General features: G+C 51.4%; 1 protein-coding gene across 6 annotated transcripts in view; it reads left to right on the plus strand.

Annotated features, from left to right (window-relative positions):
* The first annotated feature begins 1549 nt into the window (after positions 1–1549).
* SULF2 (sulfatase 2) overlaps positions 1550–23399 on the plus strand; it is a 140569-nt gene continuing 118719 nt past the window's right edge. The window contains exon 1 of one of the 6 annotated variants that reach the window (XM_032605634.1): positions 1550–2131. The gene's annotated coding sequence lies outside the window, so the exon portion shown is untranslated. Of the gene's footprint in view, positions 2337–2658; positions 2818–23399 lie in introns of those variants that run through there. The other 5 variants (XM_032605631.1, XM_032605633.1, XM_032605630.1 and 2 more) reach the window with 5 other exon arrangements.

The raw sequence follows: 23399 nt of genomic DNA on the forward strand, positions 1-23399 counted from the left end.
CAAGTAGGCAAAAGGCAGATCTCACCTCCTTCCTCCACCCCAGGCCCCTGAGACACCCCCATGGGGCTCTGAGGTCCCAGTTAGAACACTGCTGCCCCAGGGAAAACATGTCCCAAAGCCTCAAGTGGGTCAAAATCCCGTTTGTCAACTTCGTGACCGTGATTAACACCCTTTACCTTTCTGAGCATCAGTTTTCTTGAAAGATGAAGAGGATTACATGAGGTAACCTGATGAAAACACTCAGCCATGGACCACAGAACCTACTAGAGCTGCACTGTCCAATATGGGGTCCCCTAGCCCCATGTGGTTGGTCTGAATTGAGAGTTGCTGTAAATGTAAAATCCATACTGGATTCCAAAGACTTAGTAAGAAAAAAGAATGTAAGATATCTCATTAATAATTTGTATACTGATTATATGTTGAAGTGATAATATTTTGGATATACTAGTTTAAATAAACTATTATTAAAGTTAATTTCACCTGTTTCTTTTTTTTTTTTCCAAGCCAGCTACCAGAAAATGTTAAATTACATACATAGCTAGGACATCCCCGGTGGTCCAGTGGTTAAGACTCTGCCTTCCAATGCAGGAGGCGTGGGTTCCATCCCTGGTTGGGGAACTAAGATCCCACATCCCGCAGGGTGCAGCCAAAACAAAACAAAACAAAAAAAACGGAAAAGAATTACATACTTAGCCAGCTTTATACTTCTCCCGGATAGCACGGTAATAGAGGCTCTGCAGCAAATGTGTCCCTTCCGCAAAGATGAGGCCAAAAGGGTAGGGGTCCCCACTATTTTTCATTGCTGATGGTGAAGAGGTAAGCCTCACATTTTTATTCAAGGCAAAAAGAGGGCAGAGGAACAGCAACCTCAGTGGTCCCAAAAGGTGGGCACCAGAATCTGATTTGGAAAAGCAAGTTCCAGGTTTTTCTCATTTACTTAGACTGTAAATTGATCTGGGGTAGCTAAGGGAGATTATGGCGGGGAGAGCCTAGAGCCCCCGCCATAAAGGAGTCAGGACACTCAATTTGAATTTCTGATAAACAATGAAGAATTTTTTAGTATAAGTATATCCTCATGGACCTTCTGTATTTTTATTTACTAAATATGACAACCACAGCTAGCATGAAAGAAGACTGCGGCAGAGAAAAGAGACGCTGTGTTGGAAAGTAACAATGGCCTGGGATTTAAAAAAAACATAACTCTGAAGCCAAATGTGTTGGGTTCAAATCCTGGGTCCACTACTTACAACTGTGTAATATTGGTATAATAATACCTCGTAAGAGTGTTACCAGGTTTACCTCAGTTACTACTGCCTGCAAGTATACCTATCTACAGCTGAGTCTTTTTTCCCTTAGCAGCTCAGCTGTGCTTTCTGCGGCTACTAGTTGGGTCTCTGCCGGCTCATTACCCATCCCTATCAGCCAGGTCCCTCTCTGGCCTCTCCTGCGACGCTGGGGACAGTGGAAAGCGCGGTAGACAGCACCACCTTGAGTCGAATTTCTCCCCTTTCGGAGGAAGCCACTTTCTCCTCCTTTCTTTCCTATTCCCGGACCATTTCTGGGCAACGGCAGCTATTTTCACGTGAGCTCAAGTTAATGTCTCGGGGAGATTCCTGGGCGCGCGGGCAGTTCACCCTTCGATCCAGCCGCGGGCCACGGCTCGAGCCGGCGTCTCCAAAAGCTAACGTGTGTGGTTAGAGGCGAGCGCCGGGCTTTCAGCGAAGGCGGTCGGGTGTTTGCAGGCCGGGGCGAGCCCTTGTGAAAGCAGATAAAAGAAAACATTTATTAACGTGTCATTACGAGGGGAGCGCCCGGCCGGGACCGTCGTACGTCCCGAGGAACGCTTGGCTCCTTCCAGCTCAGAGGGAGGACAAAAAGAAAGCGGAAAAGAGGCAAGGATTCTTTCTCTTCGCTTCCAGCCAAGTGGACCTGATCGATGGCCCTCCTGACTTTATTGCAATATTTGAGTTATTAGAGATGCCCCCCTCGTGTGTGTGTGTGTGTATCAACACACACACACCCTCACACGCACGGCTCCGGCCCGCGTCCCTCCCTCATTTCCAGCTCCTGGGCGAATCCCACAGCTGTTTCAACTCTCCGCCGAGGGCGAGCTGGAGCAAGTGTGTGTCGGGTGAGTGTGCGTCTGTGGCCCGGCGAGGGTGCGCGCTCGGCGCCGGGAGCGCGGCCAGCGGGGTCCCGAGGCATCAGGAGGCAGAGGGCTGCCCGGACCCCCGCTCTCCGCCGTTGCGCCGTCCGGGGCCAGACTTCGGGGCCGGGGCCGGACGCCGGAGACAGCAGGGCCGGGCCGGCCGGGCCGCCCGTCCTTCCAGCCAGAGGTAAAGAGCTCGCGCGCGCTAGGGCACCGGGAGGGCGCCGCGGCGGGGTCCCCCGCAGCTGCCTGCCCGCCGCTTCCCTCCGCGGCGCGCGCTCGCCTCCCCCGCGCGGAGCTGGGCGGTAGGCAGGCAGTCGGGGGGCCGGGCCGCACGGTGCCAAGGGGCTGGCTCGGGCGGCGCGGCAGCCAGGCTGGGGCGATGCGAGAGCCGCCCGGGCAAGGCGCGGACCCGGACTTTGGCGAGGGCGGCGCGCCGGGGCGGGGGCCGGGGGGCGGCGGCGGCGGAGCTAGAGGGCGGAGAGGCGGGAGGAGGCGGAGGGAGGGGAGGAGGAGCGGCAGCAGCACTCGCTGGGGATGCAGCAGCGGCGGCGGCGGCAACAGCAGCAGCAGCGGCGCGGACTCCCCTGCGCCCCGCGGCCCGGCCGGGCTGCGGTAGAGGCGGCGGCGCCCAGCGCCCGCTGAGGCCGCCGGGGCCGTGCGCGCTGGTGAGTGGGGCGCGGGGGCCAGGTGGGCGGGGCGGGGGCTCTCCGCGGCCGGAGTCGGCCCCGGGGCGCGCGCGGCCGCGACTGCTTCCCAGGTGAGGTTGGGGCCAGTCCCCACCGCCAGGCTCCGGCCCCAGCGCAGAGCGCGGGCTGCAGGGTAGCTCCGGCGCCGGCGGGCCGCGGGAGGATGACCCGTTTGACCCCTCTGGCGGGGTGGGCGAGCGGGCGAGGACTTTCCACCGCGCCCCTGACCCGCCGACGCGCCTCGCGGAGCCTTGGAGACCTTGGAGGCAGCGCTCCTGGGCTCGCCGGCCGCAGGGGGATGGCCTCTTTGACCCCTTTGAGTTTAGACCCAACGGACCGGCTGGAAGCCAGACCACGTGGGGCTTGTCCGGGCAGGACACGGGAAAGCAGTGGACCGGATCTTCAGAGTGATAGGGAGCTCGCACATACTGAAAGCAAATGGGATTATAAAGACAAATGTCCTCCCAGGCTGGGTCAGAACCAGTTCTCATCTCCTTGTAGAGAGAAGCTCGCGTCCAGCCGCCCGAGGATTTCGGAAGTGTGACAGTGGAGCCGCAGCGATTTCTAGGACTGTACTTTTTCTTTTAATATTTTTTATAGTAGTTCATTCATTCGTTCTGCAAGCCTTTATGGAGCACCTCCTGGTGCCCGGCACTGCGTTATGATCCAAAGAAAAGCGATGAACAGCCTCGAGTTCCTGAGCACCCCAAGCTTTCAGTTCACTTTGAGGGCAGCTAGGGAAAGAGATGCGGTCTAAGGGTGGGAAACAGGTGACACCCGCAAAGCCTAGTTTTGCCCAGTGACCTCTGTCTGCAACTCCCCGTGTAGAGACTGAAGACCATGGCCCCTGCACACAGTAGGACGAGCCCAGACACTCATTTTGACAGTCCCCTTTTTCCTTCTCCTCTTCGCCCTTCCTGAAAGTTCTGAATCAATTCCCTGCCCCCTCTGCTCTCTGGACAGCCTTTCCTGCAGCTTGTTTTAATCACTTTTTGAGTTAAAAGTCAATATTTAATTAACCAAGTCATTACATTTAGCTTACATTTGAATCTGGGTATTTGCACATCTGTGCATGTCGGGACACCCTCCCGCGTGCCCCTCCATCTGTCCCCTGCCTCTTTCCCACAGCGCCGCTCTCCCTTCCTTTGGGGCAGAGAAGGGAGGCTGCTCTTGGGCAGGTTCTCTGGGGGCCAGAGAAGCAGGGAGGATGGGCTTTCCCTGGAGGACACCCAGTGTCTCTCCCCGGAGCAGGAACAGTTACTCTCATCTTGTAGTTAATAGTGAAGGAGATTTGCTATTGCTGCATCTCCACTACCCATTGCGGAGCCACTGGAGGGTTTTAATTAAATTAAAGGCATTCATTCCATGTAGAAAGGGGGTGGGGAGGACAGACTGAAGACCACTCACCTGGTGAGAGAGGTTCTCCCAGCTGTGCTTGTCCCACGTGTGGAAGAGAGAACTCATCACAACAGCCTGTCTGGGTGTGTAACTTAGTGTCCTCGTAAGCAGCTCGAGGGGAGATGGTGGCAGGCTTTGCTGATGGCAGTTGGACGTTTGCTCATGAAGGATCTTCCTTGGGCCAAGTTTATGCACATAAATGCATGATGTCGGCATGGCTGCCATGGCTGAGAGTCAGTGTGGGTTTGGGCTTTGGGCTTTGTGTATATTTTTCGGTTTTTTTATTTGAATTTATGGCTTTGTCTGAAACCTTAATAGCATGTTAAGTTTTCAAACTTGAGGGTTGAGTGATGAGTTAATTGTAAAAAGCCTCCGCATGGAGGAGAACCAGGCGGCTGTGTGTGAGACTGTGTGTGGTGTATGTACATGTGTGTGTCCCCTGCCCAACAACTCCCTTTAGCCGCCATCCCTAGGACCTAGCTGGTGTGCGGTCGCACACCCTCACACTTGAAGATCCTTTAGATTTGGGAATAATATTTCCCTCTTCCTTTCCCTGGATGTGTTCGCTTTATCTGCTTGGACCTGCCTCAAGGGGGCAGCTTCTGGTCTCCTGAGTTAGCCAGCCAGGGAATCTGGCCCAACTCCATCCAATCTGTTTTTAGACTTCCTTCCCTCAGAAGGAGACTGAAAGCCTTGTCCTGCAGAAGAATATCATCATTTCTGACCATTTTGTATTTAAAAGAAAGAGTTTAGTCTAGACTTGTTATGATAGTTAACACTTACGTAGTGTTTCACGGGCCAAGCACTGTTCTAAATCCTTAGGCGTAATAACTCATTTCATTCACTCAAAACACCTGGGAGGTAGGTCCTGTGATTGTCATCGTGTTAAAGAGGAGGAAACTAAGGCACTGAGAGGATCGTGACTTTCCAACAGCTGGTCAGTGGTACAGCTGGGATTGGCGAGACCCTGGGCCTCCAGGGTCCACTCTGACCCACTGTACTCTCTTCCCTCCTTGTAGAAGAAACATATGCAGTGGGAAAAAAAACAAACACAATAGACGATCGAACAACACAATAGACGATCGAACTTTGAAAGGCAGAAGCCCCTCAGTAGTCCCACTTCTCTCCAAAAACCTCCAGTGTTTGGGGGAGGCTGGGGTTTGTATTTTGGTTTTGGGGGTGAGGGATGCCTTGAGGAAAATATGTGATTGCCTGGCCATGTTCCCTTCTCCCTGCAAGTACGCACACACTCTCCCTGAGTCGGGATGCAAAGGGATGTATCACGTGGACTGACAGCCAAAAGCCATGAGATCTGAGGGGAGGGTTCGTGCCCACTGAAGGCACGATGGCAAGAGGGTGAAAATTCTCCAAGAGGTGTGGCCCTCTTGTGGTTGGTGATGGAGTCGCATCGGCCTGTCCCTGGAGGGGTGGGGGAGGGGGAGGGGGGGTCCAGGGCCCTTTGTTTCAGGCCTGGGCCCTGTGTGACCAGTGGATGTGGAAGGTAGGGCCTCCTCTCAGTGCTGACCTCCAGGTGAGGGAGGCCTCACCCTGGCCTACCTTCCACGCACTTCCTTGTGATGGGCCCTGGCGGGGAATCTGCAGTGCCCCTGGTCCAGATGCAAGGCGCTGCCTAATTGGAAGATCATTAAGATCATTATAATTAATTGGCATCCTGATAAATGGCGTGTTTGCCTAACTGGGATGGTTGCTAGGGAACCAGGCCTCACTCGGAGAGGAGAGGGGAAGTGGCGTTAGGCTGGCTGCAGGTGGGTGTCAGGGTTACAGACCCAGCGGGTTAACGGGTGGGAAGCGAGAGCCGTCCTCGCCCGCATCTGCTGGTGTTTACTGGGCAGCTGCTGTGTGCGAGTCGCAAGTGGATTATCAGTTAAGGGTACTTTCCTAGAAGGACTGGGAAGTAACCGGGACCTTTTCTCTTGTAAGCAACAGAAAGTAGGGGGAAAAAGTCACAAATCAATTTAAGAAGAGAAAGGGACTTACTGGCTTTCATGACCAAAAAATGCTAAGGTAACAGCTTCAGGCGTAGCTGAGTCAGGGCTCAGATTTTGGCCTGAAAATCTGTTCCTCTCCATCTCTGCTCTTTCTTCCACGGGGCTGGTTTCTCTCTCCAGCTCTGAGAGGCGGGCAGGCTCTAGCACCGTGGTCAGGAGAGCCAGGCTGCGTGGCTACCTGCCCGGTTATGTGATCCACGGCACGTTACTTAACCTTTCTACTGCCTCAGTGTTCTCAACCAGCAAATGACGATGATCACAGCACCTCTCTCCTGGCTGGTAGGAAAGGCTAAAGTGAGATCATCAGTGTCAAGGGCTTAACATGGTGTCTGACACAGGCAAGCCCTGGGGAAACATTGGCTGTTCTCACGATTAAGGAGTTGAGTTCAAGAGCTGTCCTCTCACTCTCTCCGGTTTGAGCCCGCCAGAAAAGAACAAGCCTCTTTTCTGGTAATGCCCACCCAGGCCCCAGGCGTCCCTCTGATCAGACTTTTATGTCACGTCTCACTCCAGGTCAGTCACTGGCCATGGAAATGAGTCAGTGACCATGGGCTTAGGCCAGGCTCCCAGGGCCCACCCTGGAGCTGGGGGCAAACCAACTAAGACCCCAAGGCCCCAGAGGACACCAGGGAAAGCGAGCCTGGCTGCTGGGGAGGCAGATCGCCAGTGCCTATGATGAGGGGGGACATGAATGTGACACATGACGGCCAGATGGACCTGCTTCCAATTTGGTCGAGGGGGTACCGCAGAAACAGCTGCTGAGTGGGCAGCCTCCCCTGCCCCTCCACTGAGGTTAAGAGGTGCTGGAGGCTGGACTTTTCTGCCTTAGTGTCTGACAGGTGCTACCTGGCCTGAATTCTGTGATTTTTTTTTTTTTTTTCAGGAAAGGCTTTATTGGGGCCCCTGCTGCTGCAGGGGGTGGGGGTAAGAACAAGTACAGTTTCCGTTGCTGGCTCGCTCCCTCCCTCAGGGTGTGTGAGCTGATTCCTTATATGGGGTGATGGTAGGGGTATGTCCAGGGGTCGGACTGGAGCGGTGGCTTAGGTGGGCTGCCCCCCGCTTAGGTGGTGTTGTGTGCAGGGGGCATGCACAGTGCCCTGTTTTTGCTCCGGGCTCTTTAGAAGTGGCAGTTGAGCTTTTTGGTCTCTTTGTATCTTGTTGTCCAGAATTTGCCCCAATTGTGCATGGGCGCAGTTATTTTTAATCCCTTATAGTTTCTTTGTATTTTGTTGCTCGAGGAGACGTTTGAGCAGGTGCAAGAACTGCGGCACTGCAGCAAAGGGTCCCAGGTCCCAGCCTGTCTCATTTCCCGCGAGAGACTCTACACCTTTATTCTTAGGGGGTAAGGGGCTGAAGGTCTCTTCTTCTGAAACTCTTCCTCCTGGATGGGCTACAGACCCTAGTGTCTTCTTGGCTCCAACAGTTTGAAGTAAGGCTCATGACGGCTCAAGGCATTTAGCCCATTCCAGCAGAGAGTGGCCCGGGTCCCTACAGGTCCTTGAGACAGTCAGCAAGGGACTTCTACGATTCTGTGACTTCTGGTGGGGCAGTGTTTGCCCAACCTTCCACCATGAGAGTCGTCTGGAGGTATTTGTTAAAAAGCTCAAATCCCAGACCCTGCTGAATCAAACTCCCAGGGAGGGCCCTGGCTGCTGGAAGGGAACCAGAGTGCCCTGTGTGTGTGTGCGTGTGTGTGTGTTCCGCATCAGCAAAGAGGTGGAAAGAGGGCCCATCGAGTGTGCATATCTTGTACTCCTGTCTGATGCAGGGGCAGCCAGAAGGCAGAGGAAATGCTCTAAATGAGATCAGGCATATAAAGGTGTTCTGGAAACTGCAGTACAGATTAAGAGGTCATTCCTCTTATTTGTCAGTGCACACGTGTTTATTGAGCAACTATTGTGTGACAGGCACTGTGTTAGGCGTTAGGATGAACAAGAGAGAACCCTACTCTCATGGAATTACATTCCGGAGGGTGAGAAAGCAGATAATACACAAACAAGTCCGAGGCTCTTTCAGAAAGTGACAGGCTGTACGGTGGAAACAAGATAGTGACGTGATGGGAAATTATGGGGAGTGGGGGAGGGCAACTTGTGGCAGGTGGTCAAGGAAGGCCCCTCTGAGGATGTGACTTTTGAGTTTTGACCTAAATTTTGAGATGAGCCAACCTGGGGAAGATGTAGAGGGAGAGCATTCCAGGTAGAAGGAACAGCCAGTGCAAAGGCCTGGAGGTGGAGAGGAGTGGCCTGTTCAAGACACCTGTTTAAAGCACAAATAGAAGTCCAGTGGGGTGAAGGGTAGTGAGTAAGCGGCAGGGTGGGGTGGGGGTGGGGGTTGAGGTCAGTGGTGAGAAATGGGGGCCAAGGTGAGAAATTTAGATTTTATTTCAAATGAAATGGAAAACCACTGGAGAGTTTTAAGTCAGGGAATGACAGGATTGGTGTTTTAAAAAGATCTCAGTGGCTACCATGAGAGGGATGCTTTGCAGGTGGAAGCAGAGACATGAGGATGGTGAGCTGATATGGGCCAGGATTTTGGTGGTAGTAATGGAGATGGAGTGAAATGGGTGGATTGGAGATATATTTGGGGGGCAAAGCCAGTGGAACTTTCTGGTGGATTGGATACTCAAAATGAGGGAAGAGCTGTAGTTTTCAACCAAGGACAATTTTGCCCCCCCAGGAGACATTTAGCAATGTCTGGAGGTGTTTTAGGTTGTCACAACTAGGGAGGAGATGCTACTGGTATCTAGTGGGTGGAGGCCAAGGATGCTGTTAAACACCCTACAACGTGCAGGACAACCCCACAACAAAGAATGACTCAGCCCCATATATCTCTAAGGCCGAGGAGTCAAAGATGACTGGGAAGCTTGGTGTATGGTGATTCCTAAGTAGGGAAGACGAGGAGAGAAAGTTTGGAGGAGGGAGGATGATCCAGAATGTAGTTGTGGAAATGTTGGGTTTGAGATGACACTCAACCTGGGTGGCGGAAGGCTCACTGGGTGCTGGATACACAAGTCTGGAGCTGGTTGGTACTGGCAAGTGAAATGTGAGAGTCATCAGTACATCCATGTTATTTTAAGCCCTGGGACTGGACACAATCATCTAGGGAGAATGTATTTTGTTCCCTGGTGGGCTTTCCTCCCTCGTCCCCCGCTCCAGTGCCTGTCGTGTATCAATTGGATGAATATTTTTAGCACATCCCACACGCTCACCTCTTTATGATCGTCCTAAGAAATTCCCAGAGGCTCAGGCCGAGCCCCTTCACCCCACCTTGCCCATCTACTCATTGCTCAGTGATTAGCAGACAGAGCTAAATTTCGTCATCACTCTGCAAAAGATGCCCTCGGGAAACTGCTGAAGTTCGTATGGGATCCTGGCCCTTACAGGCAGCACGGTGCCTCCTTGGTAGAACAGCTGGTCACATGGTCTTCAGAGCTTCTCCTCCAGCCCAGACCCAGACTTCGTGGAATTCTCTCTAACCAGCATCTGCCACTGTTTTGAATTTTCCACTGTCTCTTAATATTCCAAAACACATGCTGCCCGGTGGCCCTGGCCTCTGACGTGTAGCTTCGTCTTTCGAAAGGCCTGTATCCACTGCTTTATACACCTGGGCCCTGCTTGAAACTTGGATAAGTTCTATCCCAAACTCAGAGTCGTTATGAGCAGGGCTTGTGTGTGTGAGTTGACGGATAGGGCTGTCCCCGGGGACCATGAACAGTACCCGAGATGTGTTTGGCCAGGTGGAAGCCAGATGTGTTAGGAGAAGAATGCTGCCAACAGCCTTTCTTATTGGCTGGAGACCAGGGTCCCAGCGGGTGACTTGACCCACCTCAGCAGCCAGAAAAGGGGAGTGTTTTTAGCCACAAAAGTCCAGGAGATGTTCATGCTCTGGTGAAAATCGCATAATCCAGAAGCAGCATTTCTGGCCTGTTCTAGAGACGGGCACTGTCCACAGACTTCTGATTGCAGGCCACTTACCTTGATATTTCAGAGAGGAGGAAAGCCTACTAGAGTCTTAGTGGTTTGGAGTCCTAATCATTTGAGTGTGAATCAAGATGTGTTCACTGCAAGTAATAGAATTCCTGGCTGAGAGTGGCTTGTGTGGTAGCAACACTTAATTCTCACATAATGAGAATCCAAAGCGGGGGAGCCCAAGGGCCAATTTGTTGCTAAAAAATAACGTCCTCAAGGACCCGGGATGTTCCTAGCCTGTTCCTCTGTCCTCAGCTTCATGGTCTTTGTTGCTTCATGATCTCAAGATGGCTGCCACAGCTCCAGACATCACATCCCCCTACAAAATGGGAATAAAGAGCAGGATTCCTTGCGATCTCTCTTTTAATTAGAGAGCAAGATCCTTCAAGAACACCCCCACCCCAGCAGACTTAGGTTTAGCTTCATTGGCCTGGGGTTGGGTTTTGTACTAGCCTCTAAGCCAAACACTGACAAAGGGAAATAGGGTTTTTATGTTCGGTTTAGCTTAGTGGTTCCCCAAATTAGCAGGTCAAGCACCTTCTTCTCATAACAAACATATTTTGCCAAGTTTACCTGAAGTAAATTCATAGATAATATAACCTGTCTACACATATATTTTAATCAATAAAGTACCCTCACTGTAATTTAAAGAAAAGCTAAAAAGGAAAGTGATTTATAATTAAGCATATATATTGCAGCCTATGAACACTTAGACACAACTACATTAGAAGGTGTAATGAAGCAGTCAGATGCTCACACTAGTGTAGAATCACATAAATCTGACAGCTACAAATGCAGTGGGATACAGATGTTTGGGTTTGGCAACTTGAAGACCACAAGTGCTATGGCCATAAGTAATATGATTTTCCAAAACAGAACAATTTACCAAATTTTCCAAATGAAACAAACTACAGTCTTCCCTCAGTTTACTTAGTGGTTGCATTCCTGGAAAATTCAGCTTAGGGTAGAACCACACAAATACATCTTTGGCGTTTATATGTGAAGCGGAGTTCATGTCTAAGGTCACGCAATGTAAAAGCTTTTTCACCTACATGAATGTCTGGTGGGATGTCCAAAAGTCATGCTGGAAATGGGGCGATTCTTCACTGCGTGGAGCATTGCATTATCCACCATCCCTGCAACCCCACTAGACACCAGAAGCATCCCCCAGTCATGTGACAACCAAAACCTCACAAATTCCAGAGAAACGCCTCTTTGGGGAATGATTTCACCCCCTTGAGAACCACTGGCTTAGACTAATGCTGGTTTGTTGCCAGGGTGGGGGAAGATCCACCCCCTGAAAAAACTGGGGTCCTGTAGACCAGGGAATGACCGGAAGGGGAGGCACCCACAGTTTCTGCCTCAGAGTTGTCCCCAAGCCCCTCTTTCTGCCCCTCACCGTTCCTGTTGACATGTTACTAAAACATCGCAGTCCAACCAGTGAAATAAACGCATGTGGTTGGCGTGGACCAGCCTCTCCAATGAATGGGGTGATGAGTTCTCGGGTTAATCTGGGTATCAGTGGTTTCCACCTGGACAGGAGATGAAGATGGTACAGATGATTGAACAGAACGCCCTGAGAATCCATGTGTCATAATGGTTAAGGGCGTAGACTCCAGAACCAGACTTCCTGGTTCAGATCCCAGCTTGGCCATTCAGAAGCTGGGTGGAGCTGGGCAAGTCACTTGACCACTCTGAGCCTGAGAGCCGTCTTCTGTAAAATGGGGGCAATCCCAGTAGACTCCTCCTAGAGTTACTGTGAGACACTAGAACAGTGTGTGGGTACATGGAAATTACCTCAAAAGGTAGATGTTATTGCCATCATAGTTATTATTACTTATATTTGTAGATACTTTTTAGCTTTTTTAAATTGATATAATTGACATGTAACATTGTATTCATTTTAGATATACAACATAATGATTACAATGTAATGATTTGATACATGTACACATTGCAAAATGGTTACCCAGTAAGTGTAGTTAAACATCCATTGCCACGCATAGGTGCAGTTTCTCCTTGAAAACTTTTAAGATCTATTCTCTTAGCAGCTTTCAAATATATAGTACAGTATTGTTAACTGTAGTCACCATGCTGTACATTATATCCCCAAGACTTATTTATTTTATATCTGGAAGTTTAAATCTTTGACCACCTTCACCCATTTCGCTCATCCCCCACCCCCCACCTTTGGCAACCACCAATGTGTTCTCTGTAGCTGTGAGTTCAATTATGGGTTTGTTTTTTGTTTTTAGATTTAGATCATGCAGTATTAGTCTTTCTCTGATTTATTTCACTTAGCATAATGCCCTTAAGGTCCATCCATGTTGTCGCAAATGGAAAGAGTTCCTCCTTTTGTATGGCTGAATAATCCATTATAGACATAGACCACATTATCTTTACCCGTTCATCCATCAGTGGACACTTAGATTGTTTCCATATTTTGGCTACTGTAAGTAATGCTTCAGTGAACATGGCAGGGGGGTCAGTGCAGATCGCTTTTCGAGTGATTTGATTTCCTTGGGATAAATACCCAGAAGTGGAATTGCTGGATCATGTGGTAGTTTTTTGGGGTTTTTGTTTTGTTTTTTTGGCTGCGTTGGGTCTTCATTGCTGCACCAGCTTTCTCTAGTTGAGGCGAGCAGGGGCTACTCTTCGTTGCGGTGCGCGGGCTTCTCATTGAGGTGGCTTCTCCTGTTGCGGAGCACGGGCTCTAGGCGCGTGGGCTTCAGTAGCTACAGCGCATGGGCTCAGTAGTTGCGGCTAGCGGGCTCTAGAGTGCAGGCTCAGTATGTGTGGCCTATGGGCTTAGTTGCTCCGTGGCACGTGGGATCTTCCCAGACCAGGGCTCAAACCCGTGTCCCCTGCATCGGCAGGTGGATTCTTAACCACTGCGCAACCAGGGAAGTCCCTCATGTGGTAGTTCTATTTTTAATTTTTTGAGGAACCTCCACACTGTTTTCTGTAGTGGCTGCGTCAGTTCTTTTTAGCTTTTGAAGTGCTTTTACACCTAGCATCCTGTATGGTCTTTTCAGCCACTCCGTTCATAAGAAAAGCCATTGGTTTCCTTCCTGCTGATGAGGAGCATCCAGCTCAGAGAGACAGGAGCGGGCTGAAGGCATAACTGGGCTTAAAGATTGATTCTGTGGCTTCCTGAGCTGAGGAGCTATGTCATGTCCACCCCTAAGCCTGCCCTGCCCATCTCCTCTTTTAGGCCTCAGTGAGTCCATCTCAGGAAAGGAGCTGACCTGTAGGGGAAGGACCTATAGGACAGGGCCCTGAGTGTGTCCTAGGAGCCCAGGATGGGGCTCCTCACCGTGTGCACAGGGAGATGCTTGTGAGTGGAGCCGGGGTTCCCAACAGAATCTCCAGGGGAGCTCTTAAGTTCCAGTGCCCAGGCCATACCCAGACCAATTAAATCAGCACCCCTGGGTGGGGGGGAGGGGCAGACATCAGGCTGTTTTACAGCTCCCAGATGATTCCAATGTACAACTGAGGCTGAGGGCTGCTGAAGCAGGAGAGTAAGTGCTAGAAAGGGTGCATTTCTGCAAAATCCCAAAAGGGCTTGTAGGAGCTAGCAGCTCCTCGAATAAAACCCTCCCTCCAGGGGCCCGCTACAACCATAATAAAGTCCGCCTTGCCCTGCACCGCCTGGCCTCCACCTCCGTCTCACCCCACTCAGCGTACTACACCCAGTCACGCTGGCCTCCTCTCTGTTCCTTGGCTGCATCAGTGCTTGTTCCGACCTCAGGGCCTTTGCTCTTGCTGTTCCCACTGCCTGGACCGCTCTTCCTCCAGAGCATCACAGGTCGGGCTCCTCTGGATGCTTCAGGTCTCAACTCAAATGTCCCCTCCTCAGAATGTCAAGAATGCCTCCTCGGTTTATGTTTATAGCACTTTTCACTCCCTGGAATTACCTGGATTTACTTACTTGCTTCTTTGTCCTCTTGCTAAAAAGTACACCCCATGGTTGTGGGGACCTTGTTTGTATCCCGGCACCTAGAACAAGGCCTGGCAGTCTGAGTGCTCAGGAAATATTTTGGGGAAGAAGGAATCAAGGCAGGAGGCTTGGAGATGTGCCGGTGGATCTGAATCTAGTGTTTGGGGATCCTTGCTCAAGGCAAGGGAGTCGAAACCTGTTTGTCATCTGCCAAAAGCACAGGTGAGAGTGGAGAGGGTTGCTCTCACCTAGTCACCAGTCCCTGTCCCCTCCTGGTACCCAGCCCAGTGGAGGAGCCGGGCTTTGTGCTAACATCCTTTTCACAGCAGCAGATACCTCCCTCATACCACAGCAGGGACATCAGGCCCTGCAAAAGGGCTGGTGGAATGTTCTGCTTCTGACCAGTCTCAGACCACCTGAGATATATAAGTTAATCCATGAGATCAGTGGCATGACATTCTAATGAGGGATCTGTGACATGACCTTGTAATGAGGGCTCTTAGATCGAAGATTTCTGCCCTGGGAATGACAACTACCCCCCTTTCCCCAAGTTGTCCCCTCCTGGAAGAAGCTTTCACCATGCAGGAGACCTACCTCTCTCACCTCCTTTCTGGGACCCACACACAACTGAGAAAGTTCTGCATGCCAGGTGGTGGTCTAAGTGCTCGCTCAGGGTGTCTTAGTCCATTCTGGCTGCTGTACTAGAAAACCAGAGACTGGGTGCCTTATGAACAACAAAAATTTATTTCTCACAGTTCTGGAGGCTGTGAAGTCCAAGATCAAGGTGCCAACAGTTTCAGTGTCTGGTGAGAGCCTGCTTCCTGGTTCATAGACGGCACCATCTTCTCTCTGTGTCCTCACATGGCAGAAGGGGCAAGGGAACTCTCTGGGGTCTTTTATTAGGGCACTAATCCCATTCCTGAGGGCTCCACCCTCGTGATCTAATCACCTTCCAAAGGTTACAACTTCAGATACCATGATATTGAGGATTAGGTTTCAACATAGGGATTTGGGGAGGATGCAAACATTCAGTCTATAGCACAGGGATATTCTAATCCCCGTTTTACAGATGAACAAAATGAGAGGTCTCCTTGCTCTGCCATCCTTTAGGAATAGGACATCACAGGCTGGCTGACCAGTGCCCATATTCCGCTCACAGAAATGTTTTGTTTGACTTACACACTTTTTTTTTTTTTTTTTTCGGTACGCGGGCCTCTGACTGTTGTGGCCTCTCCCATTGCAGACCACAGGTTCTGGACATGCAAGCTCAGCGGCCATGGCTCACGGGCCCAGCCGCTCTGCGGCATGTGGAATCTTCCCGGACCGGGGCACGAACCCACGTCCCCTGCATCGGCAGGTGGACTCTCAACCACTGCGCCACCAGGGAAGCCCCTGACTTACACACTATTTTTAACATTTTTTGAAGTTGGCAGATTTTTAACAACTGTGAGACTTCACATTTTTAAAATGAGAGTTTCCAGCTTCTGAAAAATAGACGTGGGCTATATGTGGCGGCCCTGGGCTCCTGTACCCACTGATGGTATACTTTCCACTTTGCCACAGTCCTCCTCACCCCCATTCCCTATTGTCTGAGGGTACAACCAAGTTCATTTGCCATTTATCATTGCACTTGCCCTGCTGCTCCTCTCCCATGGATCAGTATTTCTGTGTTCGAATGCCTGTATCAAAAGTGGTAAAGTGAGAGATGGAAAGAAGGAGGCGTGTGGGTTTCAAGTTTTTCTTATACTTGGTTACGTTACCTGCCTGGCCCTCGTGGGCATTTGAGTTTTTCCTTTCCTGTAACACTTTGTTCATACCAGATGGCCACCCTTCTAGGGACAATGCGTTGGAACTTCAATTTATTATAATAATAACAAACTCTAGTATCTAATGGGTACTGTTGCCAAGCATTTAATCATCATGACAGTCCTCTTAATCAGGACCTGTTATCATCTCCATTTCATACCTGAGGAAACTGAGGCAGTGTGTGATTCCCCCCCACCAGAATAGGAGCTCCTTAAGCTTGTTCATCTTTGTGCCAGCTTACCGCTGTTTGAAACAGTGAATGAATGAATGAATGAATGAATGAATGAATGATCTCCTCTAAGTGTGCATCTGCTTGGCCCCAGGGGACCAAAAATGTTGACTCATCTTAGGTCATCTGAAACCTTCCCGTTGGAGGAACAGGCTCTAATCAGTGTCATTGCGGACTCTTTAGCTGTGTGTCCCCAGCTCAGTGGCTGAAAGCAATGATTATTTACTTCTGATGAGTTTGTGAGTTGCCAGGTGGTTCTCCTGCTTCAAATGATGTCAGCTGGAAGGTCCAAAATGGCTCCACCCAAACGGCTGGCAGCTAGTGTTGATCAAGAGGTGGGAGCTCCTTTGGGGCCATCAGCTGAATGGCTGCATCCTCCTCCACATGGCCTTTTCCCGTGGCTGCTTGTACTTCCTCACAGTATGGTGGTCTCAGGGTAGCCTGACTTCTAAGAGCGCACATGTAAAAGCTGCCAGGCCTTCTTAAGGCTTTAGCTTCAGAAGTTCTAGGGGCCTAGGAGCAGGAGTGACTGGCAGCCTCCTGAAGGAGGGGTTCCAATGAGATAAATGCACCCCTGCTTTTTTTTTTTTTCCTGCTCTTGACATTCTATTTGAATGTCAGGGGCCCAGTGAGAGAGTCTGATTGGCCAACTTTTGTCACAGGATCACCCTTTGGTCACATGGCAGGAGAGGGTGGGGCATCTTGGCAGGGGAGAGAGGATCCTCAAGAGGAAATTGGGGTACTGTTGTTAAGAGAAGGGGACCAGATGCTGGACAGACAAAAATAGTTAGAAAACCTCTGTACAGCCCCTGAGTAAGTGGCTTTGCCCCAGGATGAGCAGTTAACATTTTTGAATGAATGAATGAGTGAATGGAGGATGGATGGATGGGTGGATGAATTTTTTTTAAGTCTGGTATAAGTAGAATGCCCAAATCTGTGTGGCAGCTCTTCCCGGGCAGGGGCCCCGTAGTTCAGGCACTGCTGAGGGTTTGGGAGCCCCCCCTCATTTTATGGGCCAAAGCCAGCTCCCAGAATCCTGGCTACACTCAGCATCCTCACCCCGAAGATGGGGCTGATTGGAGCTGGCCCCGGAAGGGAAGCGTGCACAGTACTAAGGGACCGGCCTGCGCAGTGGGTGGGCTCCTGCCACCCCCAGGCCCCGCCCCACCATGAACACGGGCAGCCCGGCCCTCGCTCCCCTTCTTCCAGCCACTGGGCACCTGGACACACAGTAACACCTGATGACACCCAGTGAGTCCCCCAGAGAAACTGATCCCAGCTCAGAGAACACCTGTGACCCAGGCTGTCCTCCCACGTGACAGTCTATTTCCAGCTGCTAATTAGACAGCACAGCACTCCAGGGTTGGAAACAGACCTGTCATTCGAGATTCTCTCTGACTCCCATCTCTGAATTTAGTGGGTTATTTGGTAAAAGTTGCTTCAGACTCCGTCCCCTGCCTGTGAGTACAATCTTATCAAATAATTGCCAAGCGTCAGGCCATTTCCAAGGTGAGCTAATGAGACGCGCATCTCCTAATAGCAGGGGCCTGATGGGTGAGCATGGTGCCCATGGCTGCAGATTGGGTGAAAGGGAAGAAATAATTGGATTATTAATACCGAGCAGCTAAAATAGCCTTTCATCCATTTTATGTTCTTCTCAAAGGAGACTACAGTCTCTGGAAACCTAAATGTGGGTTCTGTGGGGGTAAACAGTGCTGAGAACGTGTGGGGTTAACACGTGGGAGGGGCAGTGACTGGCATTGCCAGCCCTGGCCGGGCAGTTGAAGCCGAGAACCAGCCCGCAATTAGGCGTGAATAATGACTCTGTCACGGTCCGACTTTATTGCCTTTGGCCAAAAGCCCTTTGCAGAAATAACTTCGTAGCTTGCTGCCAGGGAAGCTTTTGTCCGCGGCCAAGACAAAACAACAAAGAACAGAGGTGGGAAGAACTGTATCTGATTCCCGTTTCCCCTAAGCACCCGGGAAGGGCAGCAGGTGTGGCCTACCTGGAAGGCCTGGGCGGGGGCAAGTGACGTCCAACCTCAGGTAGGCCAGGCTGCCACAGCTGTTCCCTGCTGCTGCCATCCTGGTCTTTATTACGGTCTTCAAACCGACCCAGCTCATTCCCATCACAGGGCCTTTGCACTTGCTTTTTCCCTTGCTTAGAAAGCATTGCGCCCACAACTGGCTTCTCACCCACCTTCTGGTGTCGGCGCAGACATCACCTCCTAGAGGCCTCCCCTGATTTACTCTATCCTGTCATCCTGACAACTCCCTTCAAAGCACTTAAGATCGTCTGAAATTCATCTTCATCTGTTAAATGTGTGTCTCCCCCACCAGAATCTCAGCTCCTTCAGGACAGAGGCCTGGCCTGCCTGGTGATCACAGCTGTTTCCCAGCATTCCACACAGCACCTAGCACATAGTAGGTGCTCAGAAAAGATCAGGTACCTTCGAAGGGTTGCAAATGGGCCCCCAGCCAAGCTCCAGAGGAGCTTTGTTTGGCCCGCTCAGTGTTTAAAATGTATTGACTGTTTTTACTCTGAAAATGGCATCCCCACGGGTGTGGTCTGGTCCCCACCCCTCCCTGTGACCCTAAATCCAGGCCATGTCACTCACTTCTCTTGCCTGGGCCCTGCAGGCATTTGAGTTTGTGTCCCCACTTTAGACAAAGGCCACTGCACACAGGTGTCTCTCCACAGGTGACATCAAACAGCATCTAGAATTCCTGTGAGCCCAGGCGGTGGGCCAGTCCACTGGCCTCTGGCCCAGCCAGTCCCACTGACTGGATTGAGGCATGGTTCCCAGTGGGCAGGACCCAGTGGTCCTCATCTTAGGAGTCCATGCCCAGGCCATTAATGGCATTGAACTTCATCGTGCTCTCTTTTGAGCCTTCTGAGCCATCGAGGAGGGAATTCCATTAACCCCTCTGTTGTGGTCTTCAAAGAGGCCTGCTCCCTTTGCAAGAAAATGTTCAGTGCCCTTGGCAAGCGAATTTAACCGTAATGTCACTACATTTGTTTCTTTGTGCTGCTATCCATTTATGGCAGGGGTTCTCACCTGGGGGCAATTTTGTACCACCCCCCCACCCAGGGGACATTAGGCAATATTTGGAGACTTCGGGTTTTTTTTGGCTGCGTCAGGTCTTAGTTGCGGCACGCAGGATCTTCATTGTGGCATGCGGGATCTTTCGTTGTAGCACACAGGCTCTTCCTTGTGGCACACAGGCTTCTCTCTAGTTGTGGTGTGTGGGCTCTGTAGTTTGCGGCGCGTGGGCTTCTCTCTACTTGAGGCGCGAGGGCTCAGTAGTTGTGACGCGCAGGCTTAGTTGCCCCGCAGCATGTGGGATCTTAGTTCCCCGACCAGGATTGGACCCGTGTCCCCTGAATTGGAAGGTGGATTCTTTACCACTGGACCATCAGGGAAGTCCCTGGAGACATTTTTATTGTCATCGTTGTGGGCGGTTGCTGCTTGCATCTAACGGGTAGAGGCCAAGGATGCTGCTAAACACCCTCCAGTGCACACAACTGCAGAGAATGACACAGCCCCAAATGTCACCAGTGCCCAAGTTGAAAGACCCTGGTTTAGGGCAAGTGGTGCTCACTCCCCATGGAGGGAGAAAACTGCCTTTGTAACTAAATTTACTGAAATAAGAAAGGGAGCGGACAGAAAGCTGTATCTGGCACAAACAAGAGTGCAGGTGACAAGCAGAATTTCCGAGACGCTGACATGTGGGATGCTGGGGTCAAGGTCAGTCATGTCGCCCTTTTGGGGAGCAGAGCAGACTGTTGGCTTCACACCAGAAGCCCCGGCCCTGGAAGCTGCCCATCTCGCCAGAAAATTTCTGGGAGCTGCCTGTCAAACTGCAGCCGTTGATTCTGGGAGAAGCTTCATGTCTCAGGCTGAGTTCTAGAAGGTTGGAGCTGTTTGCAGCTCTCCGGCCCAGCCAGACTATGTTAACGTTCCTCCCAAACCCAGCCCGGCACCCCCCAGTCGAAGTCTCCCCCCAGGACAAGCCAGCGGCCACCCAACAAGACCGGGGACGGTAGCCTCCTGGACTGGGCAGCTTCCCGGTAGATGGTGGCCCTGAGCTCCTGGGGCCAAAGGGCCAACCCTGAAGGAGGGTCATTGATCACGTCAGCAGGAGGAAAGGTCTGGGGGAAGTGAGGGCCAGTTCCCCAAAATCAGGTCACCCAGTTCTGTTTGGGTTTCTGCATTTATGAGGTGGCTTCCTTTCTGCTTAAAAAGACGGGACTTTTTAAAAAGTGAAAATAAATCAGTGTTTTCAATGCAGATGTAACTGGGGCGCCTCCATTCTCTGCAGCGAGGAGGAGAGGATGTCACTGTGCTTTCACATCCAGGGCAAGCTTGCTTTCTGCCTCTTCTGCCTCTTCTGCTCCCTTCAGAACCGCCTCAGCACGGGCCCCATTGATTTAACCCCCTTGGGTCATTCGAGAAAGAGGAGTGGGCATGGGGGAGGCTTCTGGTCACCCCAGGGCTTCCTGAGGCTCAGGGATCTTTGAAATGGGCCTGGGCACAAACTCCAAAGCTTGGCAGATACAGACACGTGGAATCTGACTCAGATCAAGTTTCACTTCCTAGAAGGGGTGACGTGTACAGGGGAGAGGCTCTCATCCGCTGCCGAGCCCAGGCCTCCATGACTTGGCAGGGCCCCCTGTGTTCTTCAGGGGCCACAAGATAACACCCCACATGCTCATCTCCAGTGCGATCTTCTCACCCCTCCGTCTGGAGGTGAGGCGTCCCTGGTGTCCCGTCCATGAATCTGGCCAGGCATGTGTATCACTGGTAACCAATAGAATGGCGGGATTAATGCTGGGGACAGCAGAAAAGATGAGGTTCCGTCAGAAAAGATGAAGTGGCTCCCCCTTGACTGCTGGGTTGCTCACTTTTGGACCCCTAAGCCGCTGCGTAAGAAATCAGCCACCAGCCTGAGGCCTCCATGCTGTGAGGAAGCCCAGGCCACAGGGCAAGGCCCCCCCTGAGGCCCCAGCTGACTGCCAGCAGCAGCCACCAGACTGGGGATTCAAGTCTCCAGCTCTTGCGTCTTTTCAGCTGTGGCCTCAGACATGATAAGGCAGAGACCAGCCATTCCTGTTGTGTCCCGTTGGAATTCCTGAACCCAAGTCCCTGAGCATAAAAATATATATATATATATATATATATATATATATATATATATATATTTCCGCTGCTAAGTTTGGGGGTAAATTGTTACAGAGAAGTAGTCATTGGAACACTTGGCGTGTGCCTGTCTTTCCTCTGTTCAATAAGTTATTCAACAATATCCGGAATCTCCCTTCTCACCCCTTCACTGCCCCCACCCTGGTCCAGGCACTGTCTATGGCAGTCATCTCACTGGCCTCCGTGTGTCCATCTCACTGCCTATAGTCTGTTCTCCACACACAGCCAGAAGGATCCTGTTAAAATCTACAACGAATCACGGCACTCCTGGGCTAGAACATTCCAGGTCCCACTCCCACTCAACTCCACTCCAGCCACACTTGCCCACTTTATGTCCCTCAAACACCCCAGCCACATTCCTACCTCAGGACATTTGCACTTGTCCCTCTGCCCAGAATACTGTTCCCCTGAATATCCACAAGGCACATTGCTTCACCTCCCTGAGGGCTCTGCCCAAGTGTCATCTCTCAGAGAGGCCTTTGCCACCCTCCTATTTAAAGATGTGAACTCCCCCCACCAGCACTTCCAGCCTCCCGCTCATCACCTCAGGACTCATCACCTCATGCGCCCGTCATTTATTTTGGTGTCTGATCCATGACAGAGTATTGGTTTCTGAATCTGCAGCACGTAGGATAGGGCCTGGTGCATAGTAAGTGCTCAGTAAATATTTGCTGACTAACTCAAAGAATTAGCACCCAGGCTCTGCCAGGGGCTGGGGCTATGGAGTGAGGAAGAGACAGCTCCTACCTGTGCAGAGCTTCCAGCAGGGAAAATGACCCCCTACAAGATACAAACTCAAACAGAAGAATGCATCAAGGAATCAGAAGTTGTGATGAGTGCTCTGAAGAGAACAAACCTTGGATGAGGCCAGGAATAACAGAGGGAGGCCTGCCACAGTGAGGGAGGTGAGGGAAGGCTCCCTCCCCACCTGTCAGACTCCACCCATCCCAGAGTTCCAGGCCGTGCCCAGGGAGCAGCCTGTTTTTCTTGGCAGGTGAGGAAACTGAGGCCGAATCAGGACAGAAGTCAGGACTCCCACACCCACATTTCTTCCCCCTTTCTGCACCACCATTCTCTTATCAGCTGGCAAATAAGGATGAGGAAGGTTTGCCTGTGATAAGGCAGAGTTGGGCCCAGGCCAAGGGTTAGCAGCCCTGTCATCAGATCTCTCTATAGACGGAGGCAGATGGTGTCTGGGAAGCCACCTGGGTCAACACTTTGCCCCCAGCTTGCTCTGCCAGTTGGGCTCATTCGGTTGCAAGTGACAGAGAAAGCAACTCCGAGTGACCTAAGAGAAAAAGAGAATTTGATTCATATCCTTAAAGAGTCAAAGTATGAGAAAGGGACCTGAAAGAAAATATCTCAGAGCAGTTGAAGGAAGGGCTTCCCTGGTGGCGCAGTGATTGAGAGGCCGCCTGCCGATGCGGGGGACACGGGTTCGTGTCCCGGTCCAGGAAGATCCCACATGCCGTGGAGCGGCTGGGCCCGTGAGCCATGGCCGCTGAGCCTGTGCGTCCGGAGCCTGTGCTCCGCAACGGGAGAGGCCACAACAGTGAGAGACCCGCATACTGCAAAAAAAAAAGCAGTTGAAGGACATGGAAGAATTTACAGGGGCCTGAAACAAAGAACCCAGAAGTAAATCTTCCTCCTTCAGGCTTAGCTGGATACAGGTCTCGGTTGTTGGCAAAACCCAAGCATGTTCCGTCTCGAAGCTCTGTTCTCTTCTGTGTGTTGGCTTCATTCCAACTCTGTATGAGGCAAAATGACGTCAGCCTTCCCTCATCCTCATGGTGGACTGACATGGACCGAGTTAGCCAGCTGGAAAGAGGAGGCGCCTCTTTCTAGTTGGACCCAAGTGCCTGGATTACTCTGATTGGCCAGTCACTGAGGCAGGGGGATTGGAAGGCTCTGATTGGCTTAGGTCTGGATGCCATGGCCCAGTCTTGGAGCTCTGAAGCCAGGGCCTAATTTGAAATTTATGGACCAATAACTGGGAGAAGAGGATCCCCA

This window comes from Phocoena sinus, chromosome 15 (genome assembly GCF_008692025.1).
Source record: "Phocoena sinus isolate mPhoSin1 chromosome 15, mPhoSin1.pri, whole genome shotgun sequence".
Classification (NCBI taxonomy): domain Eukaryota; kingdom Metazoa; phylum Chordata; class Mammalia; order Artiodactyla; family Phocoenidae; genus Phocoena; species Phocoena sinus.